Source organism: Pinus tabuliformis, chromosome 3_1 (assembly GCF_031772625.1).
Source record: "Pinus tabuliformis cultivar Carrire ecotype Pingquan chromosome 3_1, CPIR1, whole genome shotgun sequence".
NCBI classification, from domain to species: Eukaryota; Viridiplantae; Streptophyta; class Pinopsida; order Pinales; family Pinaceae; genus Pinus; species Pinus tabuliformis.
The window spans coordinates 91,648,941-91,669,527 of record NC_142301.1 but is presented as its reverse complement, the minus strand read 5'-3'; positions in this window follow the sequence as shown (position 1 = coordinate 91,669,527).

Here is a 20,587-nt window from a genome sequence, read left to right as displayed (position 1 = left end):
TGTTCATTTCATCTTTAATTGGTTTGATATCTAATTTGTCTACCACATTATTTAGGGTGAGGCGATTATTGACTTTTTCTTCTAGATATTTAATCATGTCCTTCATTTTAAAGCTCTCTAAAGCATCTCCTTGCTGGGATGTTTGGTTAGTATCTTGGTTTTGTTTTTCTATAATCTGCAACCTAGTCTCTATTGCCACCATTTTATTCTCCAATAGTTCTATTTTATTTTCTATTTGTTTTTGGATTGTGTCTTCAAGAGATGCAAACTTATTTGCCAACATGGCTTCTAACTCTGTTTGTAGCTTGGCTTCTCTTTCTTCTCTACGTTTCTCTACAGATTCTATATACTCATAGAGGCCTTGTAGAGTAACTGTGCTAAGTCTGCCTTTGGTAATCTTTGGTAGCTGTGGTGAAATATTCATACTTGAAAATATATGAGCAAGTATGTATTAGAAAAAGATAAGGAAAGGAAAGTGTGCACTTGATATCAACCCTGTTTGTAGATCGTATGCAGACCTGATTAGATCGAAAGATGTTGCCGACGGACCCAAGATCACCAAAGAGACCCTTACTATTTGAATGTAAGCCTCAGAACCAAATCACCGATGGGCGAGCGAGCCTTAGAACCAAGATCACCGAATGTGTTTTCAGAACCAAGATCACCGAAACATCCCCCGAATGTGAGCCTCAAGATCGCCCGAATGCGTTTAAATATGCGAGCCTCAAGATTGCCTGAATGCATTTAAATATGTGAGGCCTGTGTTTATATATGCGAGACTGAAATGGAAATATGCGAGATCTGTGTTTATATATGCGAGACCGGAGCCTCAGAACCGATGCCTTTTTAAAAATCACCGAGGATATTGATCACCGAGGTTATTGCGAGACCTGCGTTTATATATGCGAGACTTGCATTTATATATGCCAGACTAAAATTGAAATATGCGAGACCTGCATTTATATATGCGAGACCGGAGCCTCAGAACCGATGTCAGACCGATGCTAGACCTGCGTTTATATACGTGCTACCGGAGCCTTTTAAATATGCAAGCCTCAAGATCGCCCGAGGTTATTGCGAGACCTGCGTTTATATATGTGAGACTTGCGTTTATATATGCCAGACTTGAAATTGAACTGATGCCAAGATCACTGAAATTGAGACCTGCTTTTATATATGCGAGACCAGAGCCTTAGAACCAAGATCGAGACCTGCGTTTATATATGCCAGACTCAACCGATGCCAAGATCGAGACCTGCGTTTATATATGCCAGACTCAACCGATGCCAAGATGCCAAGATCGAGACCTGCGTTTATATATGCGAGACTTGCGTTTATATATGCCAGACTTGAAATTGAACCGATGCCAAGATCACCGAAATTGAGACCTGTGTTTATATACGCGATACCGGAGCCTTTTAAATATGCAAGACCTGCGTTTAAATATGCGAGACAACCGGGCATGCGGAGAAAATGCGATGTTTCTGCAAGCTCCTTGCGACGAAACCTGCGACACTTAGGAAACAATGCAATGGATGAACAATGGTTTATACACACGGTTGGAGGTTGCGATGAAGGGTTGGCCGACATACCATGGTGGGTAAGGCTGACTTAAAAACAAACATTCAAGGATGTGTATGTGCGATGGTGGGTGGTCGGCTGGGCAGCCCACCCACATGCGATGAAGTCTATATATGTGCGTGCGATGGAGTTCATTTCAACAATCGAACTTCGCACTTCTTACTTCTGTCTTGGAGTAGGTTCACTTGTGCGTAGTTTTGAGGAGGATGAGCGCATAGCTCATGCGCTCCTCTAGTGTGTCGCACTTGGTGAAGAACTCTTGGTGGAGAGGTGGACGCGTTGGGCAACGCGTGTCTGAGGTGATTGTGCAGCGACTTGGCGTGGGTGTCTTGGCGACTCGGGTGAGTGCCCGCCCACCGTGCAAGTGTGCACGAAGGTGAAACAGAGGTTGGAACCGGAGGTCGTTGAGTTGGGAAGGCGGTACTACGTGTTGTGCACACGATTTGGGCGTTTGTCAAGAGTTGGCAAGCGGGACTGCGTGTGGGCAGGGATACACGGTTTGGGCGTTTGCGACCAAACGAAGAGCGAACCGGCGAAGACGTGCGACGAGGTGAACGACGGGTTGGTGAGTCGTGCAGCGACCGTGCGGAGGTGCCGACGAGCTGGGCAACCGAGTTTGCCGAAGTTGTGAAAATTTGGCTAAGTGTAAATTTGGGGTTTCCCAAGGACTTAGTCTGTACATTGTAAAAATGATGATTATATAATATATTGATTCGGGCAGACTCACATTACGGGGAGTTGCCCCTCCCCTTTATACTATTGCAATTGTTGTTGTTCTTGTTATAATTGCTATGGATAATGAATGAGTATGGGTTTCATTGGTATAAAGGATAAATGTATGTTTACTTGGTTGCAAAACACAAGCTAAGTAATGTTAAAGTGAAAGTAGGCGTAGTCCATGAACATAAGTATTGGTGAAAAGAAAGTGTTCGGTAGTGCCGCACCTCGCTATAAGCAATTGGAAGACTACCGCAAGTGTAGGGGCGTGACAGATACACATAATGTTAATTATATATATATATATATATATATATATATATATATATATATATATAAAACTACCTTAGAAAATAATTTTATTATAAATATTATATATGTTAAATTTAAATAGAAAAAATTAAAATATATTACATATTAATTTAAATCATTATTTTAGTTATATATATATATATATATATAAAATTTTAATTTATTTTAATAAAATATATATAGTGTGATTTTTTATAGTTTAATTCTTGAACAAAACATAAGACTTGACAGAGCTTCACACTAGGACCCATCCTTGCAACCAATTCAATGTGTCATCCACAACACACTATGAAGGGCATTAATTACATTTTTACTAGACAATCTAAAGTTTTTGATGAACTTGCTTTCTGGTAATGTGATTTTATGGTTTTTATTTTACTTCAATTCCTCACTCCCATTATGACTTTCGGTTAGAAGTATCTTTTTTCTTGTTTTTTTTTCTTAGTTTTTTAATTTTCGTTTTCTTATTTTTTAGAAGTGGAAGGCTTTGTTTTAATTTCCTTTAATTCTTCTTTATGTGTGGGATAGTATTTTTTAGAAAATTAATTACACACTAAAAATTTATTGTGTATTTTATTAAATATCATTAATACATTAAGTATTGGTTTAAGATAGAAATTTTATCTTAACCACACAATCAATTAGTTGAGAAAATATCTTAACCAAACATTAAATTAGGAGCTATTTTAGTTAGATTAAAACTCTCAAATCCAACTAATTAACAATCAAACAAACTCATGCAATAATTACATTGGACATACTCCTAACTGTGGAATAGACTCTTTATTTTTAGTAAAACTATTCTAAATTGGACATATAATCATCCAAATCGGTCTATATTTTAATGTTCTTAAATATTGGTTTCACCATCTAACTCCACTCTTTATATGCTACTTATGGTTTCCTCAGTTATTTAATGTACTATGGATCAACAATTATTTCATGACTGGTTTAGAAATAGACAATTCATCCAATAAAATATATATTAATAAGTTTACAATATAAAATATTAAATTAAATCAATTTATTATTTTTACTATTTTTTAATAAAATTAATATTATATTATATGATTATTTTAATTCCACTCTTTATTATATTAATTTAACTCTTCTTTTACCTTTTACATGGCTCATCTACTATGAAACACCTCTCAAAACCATAACCAAAACTCTCAAAACAATAACTAAAAATATAGTTGCATAATATTGTGAACAATGTATTTTAAAGAAAATTGTATATACAATAGGTTGAAATTATTGTACTTGAAAAGTTTTTAAATTGGATATTTATTCATATCTGGTTTCAATTCATTAACATCTGTCACACTTTTAACTTTTTGACTTATTAAGTCAGTCCAATTATAGCAATCTTGAAGGGTTTCTTTCTCTTGAAATCTTATAGACAGCATTAGTCTTCATCCATATCTAAATCAATACCTCCTTTATCTTTAATTTCAACGACTTCCTGTGAAATAAAAAAAAGAATCCGTGAAAGGATGAGAAGAAACATGAATATGTGCGTTATGTAACCTGGAAACCTGAAGGAGTCTGTGAAAGGAATCCTGAAGATATTAAAGCAATCGTGTTAAGCGTCAAACACAATCACAATTAGATTTTTTTTCTTAAAATCCTATAGACCACATAGTCTTTCATCAATAATTTTTTTTCTTAAAGTCTTATAGACCACATAGTCTTCATCCATATCTAAATCAATACCTCCTTTATCTTTAATTTCAACGACTTACTGTGAAATAAATAAAAGAATCCGTGAAAGGATGGGAAGAAACACGAATCCGTGAAAGGATGGAAACCTGAAAGAGTCCGTGAAAGGATGGGAAGAAACACGAATCCTGAAGATATTAAAGCAATCGTGTTAAGCGTTAAACACGCGGATTGGACTAAATTGGCTCCCACAATAATTGAAGTACAAGTTTCCAGCTTATGTAATTTTTTGTTAACATCTATGCCGTCTTAAAATAGCAATGTTTAAGAGTTTTGTTGTAATCTGTGTAGCAGTGGTGAAGAAACCAAATTACAGGGTTGGTTTTTTTTGTTTTCTTCTTTATATGGCCAAACATTTTTGGTTTGGATTAAAGAAACATGGCATTTTAGGTATTTAGATGATTTCAATTAAAAAAAAATGTAATTATAGCTTAAAAAAATTTCAATTCATCCATATAAATTTATAATGATTTATTTATCATCTTTCAATCACATTTTTTGAATAGCATATTATTCTGATTTAATAAATAAAATGACAATACAGTAAACCAATATCGTTTGACTAAATAAATCCCTCGAACAAGCTTGAGCAACTTTATCCGGATGGTAGCAATTTCAGTGGGCCAATCCCGCGAACAATTGGCAATCTAAGTCAGTTGAATTACATAAACCTCGGTGTAAATAGGCTTACTGGTGACATACCTCGATCCATTTCCAAATTGAGTAAGTTGACTTTTCTCAATCTGGGTACGAACATGCTCACAGGTAAAATACCAGGTTGCGTTATCAATTTGAAAAAGCTCGAACAACTTTATCTGGATACCAACAATTACCAACAATTTCACAGGTATCATTCCAAAAAACATTGGAAAGCTTCATTCATTGAGAAATTTGTTTTATTTTCAAACAATATAAGTGGACAAATCCCAGTATAACTCAGCTAAAGCTTCTCAACCAACTTGCCATGTCCCAGTAACAATATTTATGGGACAATTCCTCAAAGTATTCAGGATTTGGTTTTGCTTAAAAAATTAGACTTATCTGAGAATAGTCTATATGGACCTATTCCAGAGGGTATTGGGAAATGTGTGTCATTCCAGAGGGTATTGGGAAATGTGTGTCATTGAAGCATTTAATTTTGTCTAGAAACAAGTTGAATGGAAAGATTCCAACAACTCTAGGGAATTGTAGTTCCTTGCTAAGATTAAAGGTTTCAGAGAATGAGCTCAGTGGAGATTTAAACATACTATTTCCAATGAGCTCAGTGGAGATTTAAACATACTATTTCCAATGTCAATAGAAGTATTTTCTGCTCATTCTAATCATTTCTCTGGATTTTTGCCAACATCTTTGATTAATTGTACGAGGCTTCAGTTATTAGATCTAAGGGAAAATGTATTAACAGGTGAGCTTCCTCATTATCTTGGATCTTTTCATCAGTTAAGAGTTTTAAGCATGGCTTATAACAAGTTTTATGGTCATATTTCTCAATGCTTCACAAATCTCACAAATTTGCAGTTGTTAGATCTATCAAACAATAGATTCAATGGAAAAATACCATCCAATCTCGAGAAGCTTGGAGGATTCAAAATTAATGGATCTTCTCGAGTTTATGGTAATACATTATATGAAGATATGAGGGTTGTTATGAAAGGATATGAATATACTCTGACATATGTGCTATTGACAAACACAATATTTGACTTGTCCAACAATAATCTAAAAGGTGAAATTCCTTCAAACATTGGAAGTCTAAGTAGCCTGCAGTTGCTAAATTTATCTGGAAATCAACTAGAAGGGGAAATGCCTACATCTCTTGGTGAGATATCTACATTGGAGGAGCTGGACTTGGCAAAAAATAATTTGAGTGGAGAGATTCCTCAACAAATTTCTAGATTATTCAACTTGGGCTTTTTGAATGTTTCATATAATGGGCTATGTGGTCCAATACTAAAAGGACCTCAAATAGATGGTTTCAATGAGAATTCCTTCCAAAGGAATAAGTGTTTATGTTGTGATTCTTTACATCCATGCATGGAAGTTAAAAAATTACAACTATGCAATAACAAGAGTGCTCAACTACACCCATGCAAGGACATAGGTAATACATTACAACCATGCAAAGAGGAAAAAAATAATGGCCATAGCAAATCCAGATGGTTGAGTCATTTGAATGAAAAGATCTCCTTGGTTGCTATGGGGTTGGGATTTGGCCTAGGATTTGGTGGAATTGTTATTGTGATGATCTTGTGGAAAAAAGCAAGACATTGGGTGGTACCCCCTAAAACACAGTTATTCTATGGATTGTACTCATTCCCTACATAAATTAGAGTTTTAATATTCTAGACATTTTTGTAAAAAAATATAAAAAAATCACAATATTGTATGTATATAAACCTGGCATTACACAGATTTTATATTTAATCATTTTCACCTTATTATACATCTAGTTTACTTGATTTCTTCCGCTTTTACTTGATTTCTTCAGCTTTTTATATTATAAAAAATACAAATTGTAATTTTTATTTTTATTTTTTAATTTATCAGTGTATTGATATGGGAGCTAATGATGAGAACAATTAAGAGGATTATTAGTGAGTTTTGATTCAATTTTAGTGTTTTTTTGGTTAATGGTATTTCTTTAGTTATAATTTAATTTAGATAAATAAATTAGAGTTTGGGATACTACAAAATACTATAAAAATCAAATATATAATTCTAAACATTTTGTAGGTTTTTAAATTAAGAGTTTATAACATAAATATGTAACTATAATATGTAATTTCATTATTTACTCTTTTATATATAAATAATTTGTGTATTCATAGTGTACTACAAATATTTAAAACTAACATATAATCTAAATTGTCATCATTATTAACATGAACAAAATATGATTTATTTTAAATTTAATAATATTTAAAAATGAATTGTATTCACATATAATTATTAAATTTGATTTTAAAAATTGGGGTATAAATTAAGAGATCATTATGCAAAATAAACATAATATTAAAAATATTGTTACATCAAATTTTAAGGCAAAATTGTGGTATGATAGAGAGTTAGAAGGAAGAGGAGTTAAGATATTGTAAGGAGGTGATTAACTCAAATCTAAAATATAAAAAAATACCATTTTGTAATGATTATTATAAAGAAGAGAATAAACATGATTCTCATGCGTTTGAAAGTAAACTAGGCATTGGCCAATTCACAAAACACCATAGGATGAAAGACTTTGCCACCTTTGCAACACCAAGATAACACTCCTATGGTTAAAGATGAAAAAAACTCTCTTTTAGATTGTCCAACTTATACTCACATTAAATCTAAATTTCAAAATATCTTCAGACTACCAATATTCTTGACCATTTAAAACACCATGGGATGAAATACTTTGCCACATTTAAAACACCATGGGATGAAATACTTTGCCACATTTGCAATACCAAGATAACACTCATATTGTTAAAGATGAAAAATTCTCTCTTAAATTATCCAACTTATACTCACATTAAATCTAAATTTCAAAATATCTCTCACATTACCAACTTTCTTGACCATTTAAGTTACCTTGGAATGCTTCTCTTAGTACTTTTCAAGCATAGAAATAAAATGCAAAAGAATTCAACTCTTAATGTTTGGTGAAATATTTTGGTTGCACGAGAGGCACTCTCCATTTGTAATGTTATATGATTTAAAAATAAAAATAAAAATAAAAATAAAAATAAAAATAAAAATAAAAATAAAAGGAAAAAATAAAATTAATAATTATAATTATTTATTATTAATGTCAGATCAATAATTAAAATTAAAAGTGGAAACCTTGAATCATTTAAAATAAAAATAAAAATTAAAAAAGTATAACAAACTAATGCTTATAAATATTGTTACAGTAGTTTAGGTAAAATTGAGGTCATAGAGTTAATCTACTCTTGGCGGTTTTGATAACTTGAGAATGCTATTCTTATGTAATATGGTCTATTTAAAGGGGTAAAAGCATGGAACTGGGTTACACCTTTTGGCAAGGAAGGGCACCTTTAGGTTAAAAAAAGTGAGGTAGATGGAGCATTTTAAGTACTTGATGGAGAGGGTTTAAAACAAACCCTCAATTGAGCATTATGGCTTGATTGAGCTTGTAGGCTTGATCGAGCCCCTACATAAGTAATTTTTTCACAGACCATGGGAAAAAAGGAGGTTGGCCAAGACATTAAGGCTTGATCGATCCCATGAATAAGTAATTTTTTCACATACCATGGGAAAAAAGGACGTTGGCGAAGACATTAAGGCTTGACCAACGATATTGAAGCTCAATCTAGCAATTGAACCATGGAGCAATGCTTGGCCAAGACATTAAGGCTTGATCGAGGGTATTAAAGCTCAATCGAGCAATTGAACCATGGAGCAACCCAACCAACCTCACCAACATCCTAGAGGCTCAAGCCAACATAGGTTTCCTATCATTTTTGTCTTTTTTATTTATTTTTTCTTGCAAAATTAAATAAATTAATTTAAAAATAAGAAAACTTACCATACAAAAGCCATGAAACCACAAAAAAAACCCTTCAAAAAAATAGAAACCAACTTAGAAAACCATAAAACAAGCCTAGAAAACCACAAAAGAACAACCTAGAAAACCACAAAAAACCGCCAAGAAAAGGCTTCGAAACCACCAAAAGAACTATAGTTTAGGTTTTAATATTTTCCTATTTTAAATGGTAAAAACTTTATTTTCTAATTATTTTAGGTTTTAAAGCTTTTTTTGTTAGGAATCTAGTGAAATAAATTTTCAAAGAAAAGATATTTTTTTTTGCTATTTAAAATGCATTTTAAATTTCGAAAAAATTTGATAAAAAATATACTCCAAAAAATTCCAAAAAAAAAATCAAACTATAACTAATAAATAAATAAATTAGGACCTTGAGGTTGACATGGTAAATATAATTTCTCATGGCCCAATCTTTATTTATAAAATAAAAAAAAAAATTTGTTTTATTTTATTACTTAAAATTTAAGTTAATTTATATTTTAAATATTTTTTAATAATAAATATAGTAAAATTAGTTTTAACAATTTAATTACTTAAATAAAATATTAATCTTTAAAGTTAAAAATCTAAAACAAGTTTTTATTATTTAATTAAATTATATATATCTATATATATATATATATATATATATATATATATATATATATATATATATATATATATATATATATATATATATATATATAACTCTAACATATATGCATATAATGATGCAGGAGCATCCAACACCCTTGTACAAAGGGAGCAATCCAATGCAAGCCACAGGAGCAGAATAGAGGAAAGTCTATTTTAAAGTAGAAAAAAAAGATTTAAAGTGGATTTAAAGCAGATAAGATGAATAGACTTCCTATTGTTAACAACCATGCACACTTTTTGGAGAGCTTTCATTGGAGAAAAATAAGGAGAAGATCTGATTGATCCTCCTAATGGGTCTTATTGATCCTCCTAATGGGTCTTATATAAATGTAATGTGATAGGGTGTGAGATATATCTTATTTGTGAGGAAAATTGTGAGTGGGCAAGATGTAAACGAGCGTGAGCTCGTTTCTAAGGCTGAAAGGCCTTAATTTTGTAACCGTTTTGTGTAATATATAAACCTGGGTTCTGTGTATGTTGTGTACGCTTATGGGTGTTTCATAATTGAGTAGATTATGTGTTGTGTGCTTTATAACTGAGTAGATTATGTGGTGTGAGCTTGATCGGTCATCGATCACCACCAGGAACCGATGGCGATCTAACTAACGTGTATATGTGATTGTTTGTTCAAGTAACGTGTATATTGATTATTTGTTTAAGACGACATGCAGTGCGAAGGAAGATCAAATGATTAGAATCGGTCGAAATAAAGAAGGCGTTCCATACAACGATGGATCCGAATGAGAAATGTTATATAATGGTTTTAAAGGTGAATTGGCGCTGTAGAATCGACCTTAATTAAAATACCATTCAACCCTGTCAAGTTCCGATCTCCGATCAGTCAGACTGGAACTTTGGGCATGGAAAAGAGAGGGTGTTGTTGAAATAGCTGATTTGTGATTACCAATCAGTCAGATAGGAACCACAAACTTGTGATAGTTGACTTTGTAATCATGTCGATCGCCGATTATATGGATCAGAAGTGTTAGAACTGTCACCGGGTCTTAACACCTATTTTGTAATTGTGCAGTGGTTATTTAAAAGGCGCCCAACGCTATTTTTAAGAGATTAAAGGGATGGCTCAATGTTAACGAAGATCCGCGTAAATAAAATAAAAAGGTTTTAGGCCTAAACGCTCCCATGAAGGCTTAATGGGCCATAAACCACAGACCCTGGTTCGAGATTTATGTATGAAAAGGGATTTTGGCTTACCCCAAGATCTCATTTTCATCAAGTGGTATCAGAGCAGGAAAAGGTTCCTGCGGGGAGAAGGATTCCAGAGAGAAGGAAGAAGAATGCAAGCAGAAGGGGAAAGAGGTACAATTGTGTTAAAGCTCGAGAGGTTGTGGTCTTACTCTCGTACAGACGGCGGCAGCGGAAGGTGAGAAGATTTGCAGCAACCTAGAGCAAGGTTTGCTCAATTGGTTCCAGAGGAGAGAACCAGAAGGATGCCAAAAGACCGAGTGTGGAGGGCTTGGTGAGGTATCGTGTAGCAGGAGGAGACTGTTACTGCAGAGGTTTGGTTGCAGCTCACTGAAGACCATAAAAGCAGTTCCACTGAAGATATGCAGTGGGTAGAATTGCTAAGGACAGGAAGAAGCATATGACTAGGAGGTCATAAATTTTTGTGCCTCGGGAGTCTAATGCAGGAGCATCCAACACCCTTGTACAAAGGGAGGAATCCAAAGCAAGCCACGGGAGCAGAACAGAGGAAAGTCTGTTTTAAAGCAAAAAAACAGATTTAAAGTGGATTTAAAGCGGATAAGATGGATAGACTTCCTATTGTTAACAACCATGCACGCTTTTTGGAGAGCTTTCATTGGAGAAAAATAAGGAGAAGATCTGATCGATCCTTCCTAATGCGTCTTATATAAATGTAATGTGATAGGGTGTGAGAGATATCTTATTTGTGAGGAAAATTGTGAGTGGGCAAGATGTAAACGAGCGTGAGCTCGTTTCTAAGGCTGAAAGGCCTTAATTTTGTAACCGTTTTGTGTAATATATAAACCTGGGTTCTGTGTATGTTGTGTATGCTTATGGGTGTTTCATAATTGAGTAGATTATGTGTTGTGTGTTTTATAATTGAGTAGATTATGTGGTGTGAGCTTGATCGGTCATCGATCACCACTAGGAACCGATGGCGATCTAACTAACGTGTATATGTGATTGTTTGTTCAAGTAACGTGTATATTGATTGTTTGTTGAAGACGATATGCAGTGCGAAGGAAGATCAAATGATTAGAATCGGTCGAAATAAAGAAGGCGTTCCATACAAAGATGGCCGAAGGAGAAATGTTATATAATGGTTTTAAAGGTGAATTGGCGCTATAGAATCAACCTTAATTAAAATACCATTCAACCCTATCGAGTTCCGATCTCCGATCAGTCAGATTGGAACTTTGGGCATGGAAAAGAGAGGACGTTTTTGAAATAGCTGATTTGTGATTACCAATCAGTCATATAGGAACCACGAACTTCTGATAGTTGACGTTGTAATCGTGTCGATCGCCGATTGTATGGATCGGAATTGTTAGAACTGTCACGGGGTCTTAACACCTATTTTGTAATTGTGCAGTGGTTATTTAAAAGGTACCCAACGCTATTTTTAAGAGATTAAAGGGATGGCTCAAATGTTAATGAAGATCCACGTAAATAAAATAAAAAGGTTTTAAGCCTAAACTCTCCCATGAAGGCTTAATGGGCCATAAACCACAGACCCAGGTTCGAGATTTATATATGAAAAGGGATTTTGGCTTACCCCAAGATCTCATTTTCATCATATAGCCTATATATCTATATATATATATATATATATATATATATATATATATATATATATATATATATATATATATATATATATATATATATATATATATATATATATATATATATATATGATGATGACGATGATGGTGGTGGTTAAAGTTGATTGAGACCAAACTTTGGTCTATCGGACCTAAAGAAACAAATTATTTAGCTTGATTTAAGATTTTATTCCTATGCTCAAAGAGCTGGGAGAGAAGCCTCCCGAGCTCACTATAATTTTGACATCTTAATGTACATAATCTATATAAAACTATAAATTATGTACATAATAACTATAATATAGCCTTACATAACTATAACATTTAACATAGAATATATATATATATATATATATATATATATATATAAGTTTCAACAATACATCATTGGTAGATACATTAAATCTATCATGAAAGGTGCATTTAAAGTAAATAAAATAATTTTGACTATTTTATAATTTGTACCATATTATTTTATTATGTAGTGTGTTGTACAAGAAACATTGTCTTCATTTACTTGCACCTAGTACATGTTATGCATCAAAATCAAACATTATATGTACTTAAAGTCTATTGGAGTATTTGGTTGACATGGAATTTTATTAGTTTTGCAAATATGTTTATTTCAATTTTTATCCTATATGTTTACATATTTATTCCCTACGAATAAAATCGATTATTTAGAATTGAGAAAAATGTGAAGTCATATTTGATCACTTATTTTGATTGTGTTTACATGGAACTTATTGACAGTGCGATCAACACCCTCCAACAATTTTCTTACACTTAAATTTTGGATCCTACTCAGGATCTTATGATATATTGTCTATGGTCACTTCATGGTTGATTGAAGTTTTGTTAAGGCTTTAAGTATTCTTATCAGACTATAAGTGTCAAAGTCACTTCCTCACACATGCTATGTCTTCGATGAATTCACAAACAAAAATGTTTTTATGTAAGCTTAGAAAGAATTGTGCAGCTCTTGAAAGTAAGGCTTGTGTAGTCACTAGTGACAGTGACTGCATAAGCCATAAGAATAGTGTACTATGCAATACATGTTGATAGCCAGTGTGCACTCTTTGTTGAAAATGCAACAAGATGATGGAGCTTAGTGAAAAGAAGTCGCCTTCACTAAATGGGTCCGCAGGTTATTTTTGGCGCAAAGTCTATTTTTAGACATATGGATCATGGTCTATGAGTTGCAGGATGCTGTTTATGGATGATTGGTCATGTTGGTAAAAATAGATGGACTTCTATTTTTAGACATATGGGCGGAGTCTATTTTTAGACTGCCAGGCTAAAAAGAGAACAGTCGAATATTATTAGCTCTTAATAATATTTGGACTATAAATATTATCTTATCCTCTTGGTGCACTTCAGTTCGAGCTACGTATGTGGCACATGCAACTGTCAGAAGGAAATATGATTTTCTTATGGGTTAGTTGAGCTATTGCATGATGGACTTGAGTTAGAACTCAAGTGATTGACTTTGGTGGAGTTGATTGAGGAGTTGAATGAGTTGTGTTCAGTTTGACTTCGTTGAACTAGTTGTATTTAGTCTAACTGCAGAATACCCTAGTGATGAGTGATGTGAATTAATTATTAGTTAATTCACTAATTATTAACTCATAAATCAACTAAAGAATACATCATTTAACTCAGTGCATGGACAGTTCAGTGGAGACAGGTGTCAGAGGTGGAGACTACTATCAGTTGTGACTATAGCTGTGCATGAGATTTTCACAATCAGTGATTGATATTTCCAATGAGGATTGTGCAGTACAATCCAAGGGAAAACGAGCTTGGAAAGTAATCATTCTCACTTTGGATTGCGCAGTAGAGGCAGGAAAACAACGGAGGAGATTTGAACCAGTGACTTGTTCGGATCTGAGCTAGTTTGTGTGTAACAGGTGGAGATAGTACTGAGTACTTGTGAGGAGTATTGTACTATGTATTGTTACATGTTCTCTATCATTATAATATACAGATAGTTGGGGGTTTTGAGCTGTATGCTTTCCCCAGTACATATTGTGTTAATGTGCACATGCGATTGATGTTTCATTATTTTTAATTCCGCAAAATTGATGATCAACGTAGAGGAGGTTATGTATTATGTAAATACCTCTTTATTTGAATGCAGAGAAATGTTGTATATTTATTTGATTTAATGCAATAAAAATATCATTTTAATTATTTAAACCATAATTTATTTTTAAACTATTATTAATTTTATTAAATCATTTTATAACTAATTAAGATAAAAAGTTTAATTTTGAACTCCCTTGAGTTGAAGTGTTCAACAAGATGGTGTTTTATTCCTACACATCAATTAAACATATATTCAAACTTATTTTAATTTTAAAAACATTTTAAATCATTTGAAAAGACACATTATTACTCGTAAATGATCATTCATCATTAAAATATTCATTAAATTAAAAAAAATTAAAATAATAATTAAAATGTTTTTAATCTCCCTTCCTTTAAAAAAAATTCGTATTTAATTAAATACAATAAACAACCCAAAAGAAACCTCTTTTTTTTCATCGTTGATATTATCTGTGAATAAGTGTTATATTATTCAAATTTCTACATGGTATCAGAGCAGAGTTGATCATCAGATCTATTATTCAGAAAGTGATTACATTTTAGTTCTTTAGGCAGAGTCTGTAATCGGGCCAGCTAGCCTCTGGATTCATCCTTCTTTTGGAAGGTGAGATATCCGGTGAATTCCCATACAGTCAATCTCTGTACGAGAAATACTTTGTTCTCATGAATTTTAAATCAGAAGCGGTTGAGTTTTGAGCTGGTGGAATTCGAATTTGCAGCATTGTTTTCTTGGTGTGAAAGTTGAAATGTCTTTCAACGGATTGTGATTGGAGTATGCTCTTGAAGGCAGCTCGAATTATATTGCATGGAAAGACAGGATGGAAGCGGTGTTAGATGATAATGGGTTGAAGGATTTCATAGATGCTGAGGTCCCAAAGCCTACTGATGCTGCTCACGTTGAGGCTTGGCAAAAGAAGATAGAAAAGTGTCGAAGGATTCTATTGGAGGGTGTGAAGGATCACATTGTATCTAGCCTTCATGGAAAGGCTTCTCCATACTTGATGTGGAAAGCGTTGATAGATTTATTCCAAAGCAAGAGCGACCAGAGGAAGTTGGCGCTCAAGGATAAACTCAGAAACATTAAGTGTGAGAAAGGAGACAATATGCCCAAGTATGTCATGAAGTTCACCCAATGCCGGGATGAGCTGGGAAGTGTGGGGGTGACTATCAATGATGAGGACTTGGTGAGCTTGGCTCTCCTTGGTCTTCCGAAGAGTTGGCATTCCTATCAGGACTCTATCAATGGTCGGGAGAAATTGCCAGGATGGGAGAGACTTTGGTTAGATCTTGTGCAAGAGGAGATTAGGCGGAATACCAGGGATGGATCTTCATCAAAGGCATCTGATGAATAAAATTGCGCTTTGGTTGCCAAAGAAAAGACGGGGAAGGAGAAGGTTTCTCTTTCCAAATCCAGTTCTTCCAATGATGGGAAGAAGGTGGACAAATCGAAAGTGCGATGCTTTCGTTGTCATGAGGTGGGCCGTTATGTTGTAAATTGTCCACGGAGGAAATCCAAGAAGGGATCCGGGGAAGGATCTGAAGGTGAGGCACTTACTTCACAGTTTGAGTTGGATTTCACACTCTTTGCATGCATGGTTTCATCCATGGTGGGAAGTGATTGGTTTCTTAACAGTGGAGCTTCTTTCCACATGATACGTGACAAGAGTTTGTTCAGTACTTTGGAGGAGAAAGATCTCTAGATACTCATAGTGATGGGTAATGATGAGAAGTATAGTGTCTCAGGTGTAGGCACGATTATTTTTTAGAGGGAGCATGAAGCTCACCTTACCTTGACTGGTGTCAAGTATGTACCAGGATTGAAGAGAAACTTGGTGTCGATCATGATGCTGGAAGACAGAGGCTATGATGCAGTCTTCAGTAAGGGAAAGGTTTTCCTTAGACACATCATCACTAGACAGGTGAAGCAGATTGGTTCACGGGTCAAGAACCTGTATGCTCTTGAGGTCCAAGATGCATGCAAAGCCTTGAGTAGCGAGGCAACTGATGGAGACTTGGTGATTGAGAGGGAGCATATATTACCTCTCAACATGCAGAGCCAGAAGAAGTCTCAAACGATTGTGGAGGAGCCACGATTGGTGCAGCAACTTCAGGAGGTTGTGGAGCAGCCACAACAAGGGAAGCTGAGAGGAGATCATGTAGAGACATCTACTCATGCAGAGACCTCCAGTAGGGGAAATTTCGAGCTAGGTGGGCTGAGGGATCACATGCTGCCATACCTCCAGGTAGGAGGTGGGGCGATATAGAGTGATCGTTCCAAGGAGGAGGGGCAGGATCCTTGAGGTACCCAACCTCTTGGATGAGAGCTTGCTACGGGAGCCCCGATGTGGAGTAGCAGGAACTGACTGATTGGGTAGAGACAGATGCAGATGGAGCGGCAGAGAGAGCGACAGTGTAGGGAATCCTAGGACAACGCATAGCTAGCAGGCTGCAGCAATGCGAGAGGCACAAGTGTTTTGCATAGTGCTAGGTGGCACAGAGAGGTGTGCAATGGTGCGAGATGCATGGAGATGTTGCAGCAGCGCAGATGTCAGAGAGGGAGCACTTGTCAGTAGTAGGTAGAGCTTCAGCATCAGAGTGTGTTCCTAGCCCAACACAGTGGTCAGTTGGGAGTGTTTTTGTTCCAAGTGTTGTTGGAGCAAGTGGACCAAGCAAATGTGTTGCATGCAGAACATTCCAGACTTGCAGGATAGGGGTTGCAGATAATCCATATCTTATTGAGAGGGAGTGTTGAAAATGCAACAAGATGATGGAGCTTAGTGAAAAGAAGTCGCCTTCACTAAGTGGGCCTGCAGGCTATTTTTGGCGCAAAGTCTATTTTTAGACATATGGATCATGGTCTATGAGTTGCAGGATGTTGTTTATGGATGATTGGTCATGTTGGTAAAAATAGATGGACTTCTATTTTTAGACATATGGGTGGAGTCTATTTTTAGACTGCCAGGCTAAAAATAGAACAGTCAAATATTATTAGCTCTTAATAATATTTGGACTATAAACATTATCTTATCCTCTTGGAGCACTTCAGTTCGAGCTACGAATGTGGCACATGAAACTGTGAGAAGGAAATACACTTTTCTTATGGTTCAGTTGATATATTGCATGATGGACTTCAATTAGAACTCAAGTGATTGAATTTGGTGGAGTTGATTGAGGAGTTGATGGAGTTGTGTTTAGTTTGACTTAGTTGAACTAGTTGTATTTAGTCTAACTACAGAATACACTAGTGATGAGTGATGTGAATTAACTATTAATTAATTCACTAATTATTAACTCATAAATCAACTAAAGAATACATCAATTAACTCAGTGCATGGACAGTTCAGTGGAGACAGGTGTTAGAGGTGGAGACCACTATCAGTTGTGACTATAGTTGTTCATGAGATTTGCACAATCAGTGATTGAGATTGCCAATGAGGATTGGATAGTACAAGCCAAGGGAAAACGAGCTTGGAAAGTAATCATTCTCACTTTGGATTGCACAGTAGAGGCAGGCAAACAGTGGAGGAGATTTGAACCAGTGACTTGTTCGGATCTGAGCTAGTTTGTGTGTAACAGGTGGAGATAGCACTGAGTACTTGTGAGGAGTATTGTACTATGTATTGTTACATGTTCTCTATCATTATAATATACATATAGTTGGGGGCTTTCAGTTGTATGTTTTCCCCAGTACATACTGTGTTAATGTGTGCCTGCGATTGATGTTTCATTGTTTTTAATTCCGCAAAATTGATGATCAACGTAAAGGAGGTTATGTATTATGCATGCATTCCAAAAATAGTGTATAATCAGGATAATCTCTGTGAATAAGTGTTATATTATTCAAAATTTCTACACTCTCCATTGACAACCTTCCTCACTTCGATTGTAATTGTACTTCTATGTCGGTGAGTTTTCTCAAGTGTCGCTTTCACGTTCACGACAGTTTTTTTTGCTTGATTTCACTTTCACAGGTGTCTTTTCATGTTATCTTTGCTCTAACATGTGTCACTTTCAATTTATTTAACCTTTGCAAATGTTGTTTTCACTTTTCGCTTACTTTCGCCAGTGTTGTCTTGCGGTTAGGGAAGTGTCACGTCTAGTCAAAGGGAGTCATTTGTACATTCTTTAAGGGTAGTTATGATGCATTCCATTTATTATTGTGTTATATCTATCATAAGGACATGCATTAGACACATTCCCAAAGTCTTGAGCATTGTTGCACTAGTGTTGTCACTTGTGTCGCAAAGTGTATCGTAAGTGTTGCACTTGGAGGTAAGTGTTGTCTCGCTATCATTTTGTTGAGGACATGTTGATTTTGGGTGAATACTTCATTATCGAATGGTTTATCATCTATAAGTATGTGATCATGTTCAAGTCATGTTATGATTCCATCTCTTTCCTCTTTGGTTCTACACTTAGTATTTTCTTGAAGATGATCCTTCCTTAGTTAAACTCCTCTTGGTCTACCTCCCTGAACTTCACATTGCGTAGTCTCAAGCCTCAGTCATCCTATCCTTTGGAACTGCAAAATGCGCAATCACTACCTCTGAGAACTATTCATTACATAGTCATAGTGCTCAACTATTGCCTCTTGTTCCGCATAATTGCACAATCTTGCCTCCTGGACAACCTCTTCCTTCCCATTATGCAGTTGCAAGTGGCATATTGTCTCCCTACCTTCCTAAAATGGATAACTACACAATCCACTATCTCCCTCTCCTTTATGAAATGTGTATTGCATAGTGACAATGGTAAATCTTTCCTCAATGTGACCCCCAACTACACAATCTTGTCTCCCAAGTCTCCAGTGCTATGCATTGTGCAGTCACAAGCATTAGTCCCTCACTCTTGGCCCTTAGAACTACACACTCCACAATCCCTTAGCATTCCTCCTTGTCCAGCTCAACTAATGATTTTTATGAAGCAAGATAGACTAGGATATTTCCAGACTGATGTCGTCCTATCATGAGTGATTTTCAGTTGTAGGTGTTATATCTTGATAGGAAAGGATGATGATCGAAGAGAGGGAGAAGAAGACGATGTTAGAAGAGACTTATGAATATATAACCATGAAAAATTCATCAAGCAAGAAGAAGAAGGCACACTAGCTTACAATAGAAGATCAATTATCAAGATTGCATGAAGACTCCATATCAATCAACCCCTTGGAGGATGAAGATGAAGTACATGCAAGAACATCCATGAATACATGAAGGAATCAAAAAGAAGAGAATCTTGGCTTGGACATATCATCATGAAGATATGAGTAATATTTTGCTAAGTCATTTCCTGTATAAGTGTCATCACATTGTCATATGTTTCAATGGGTCTTGCTACATAACGTGGAATGTAATTATGTATTTTCGAGGAAATTACAAAATGTAAAGGTGTGGAAGTCTAAGAGTCAAGTGTGGAATATGAAAATTCACATGTAAATCAAAGAGTCACTTGGAATTCTAAACCAGTGATGTGACTTTTTGATCAAACTATCCATTACCTATCATCCTCAAGAAAATTGGCAAGTGGATGTCATAAATAGAGCTTTGGAGAAAATCTTGAATAATTTTTTTAGCAATAGCAAGAAGGATTGGGCAACCTGACTGGTGGATGCCACTTGGGTGTATAATACCAACTAGAAAACCACCACTGGGCTCACTCCCTTTGAGTTGGTTTATGGAAAGAAGGAATTGTTGTCCATTGATTTTGAATACAACACCATAAGAATGGAAACACAATTGGATTTGGACATCACCAATTCTCAATGAGAGAGGATGCAACAACTCAATGCTCTTGATGTACTTAGATTGTAGGCCCTCATGCATACTGAGGTTATCAAATTGCAAAGGAAGATTTGGCATGACAAAAACATCAGAGAAATAACCTTCCAAGAGGGTGATTGGGCATTGCTATATGACTCAAGATTCAAGGAATTCAAGGGAAAGATAATGATAATATGTTTAGGCCCTTACTGGTGGCAAAATGTCATGAAAATGGATTTTTGCAAATCAAAATGATTTATGAAGAAGGAACTCCAGGTTTAGTCAATGGATACTGATTGAAACTCTACAAAATACCTCTGTCAAAGGAGGAGTTTACCAAATCAATAAGGAAAAAGATGAATATGGTTGGGGGTCTCATAGCTCTCAGTTCATCC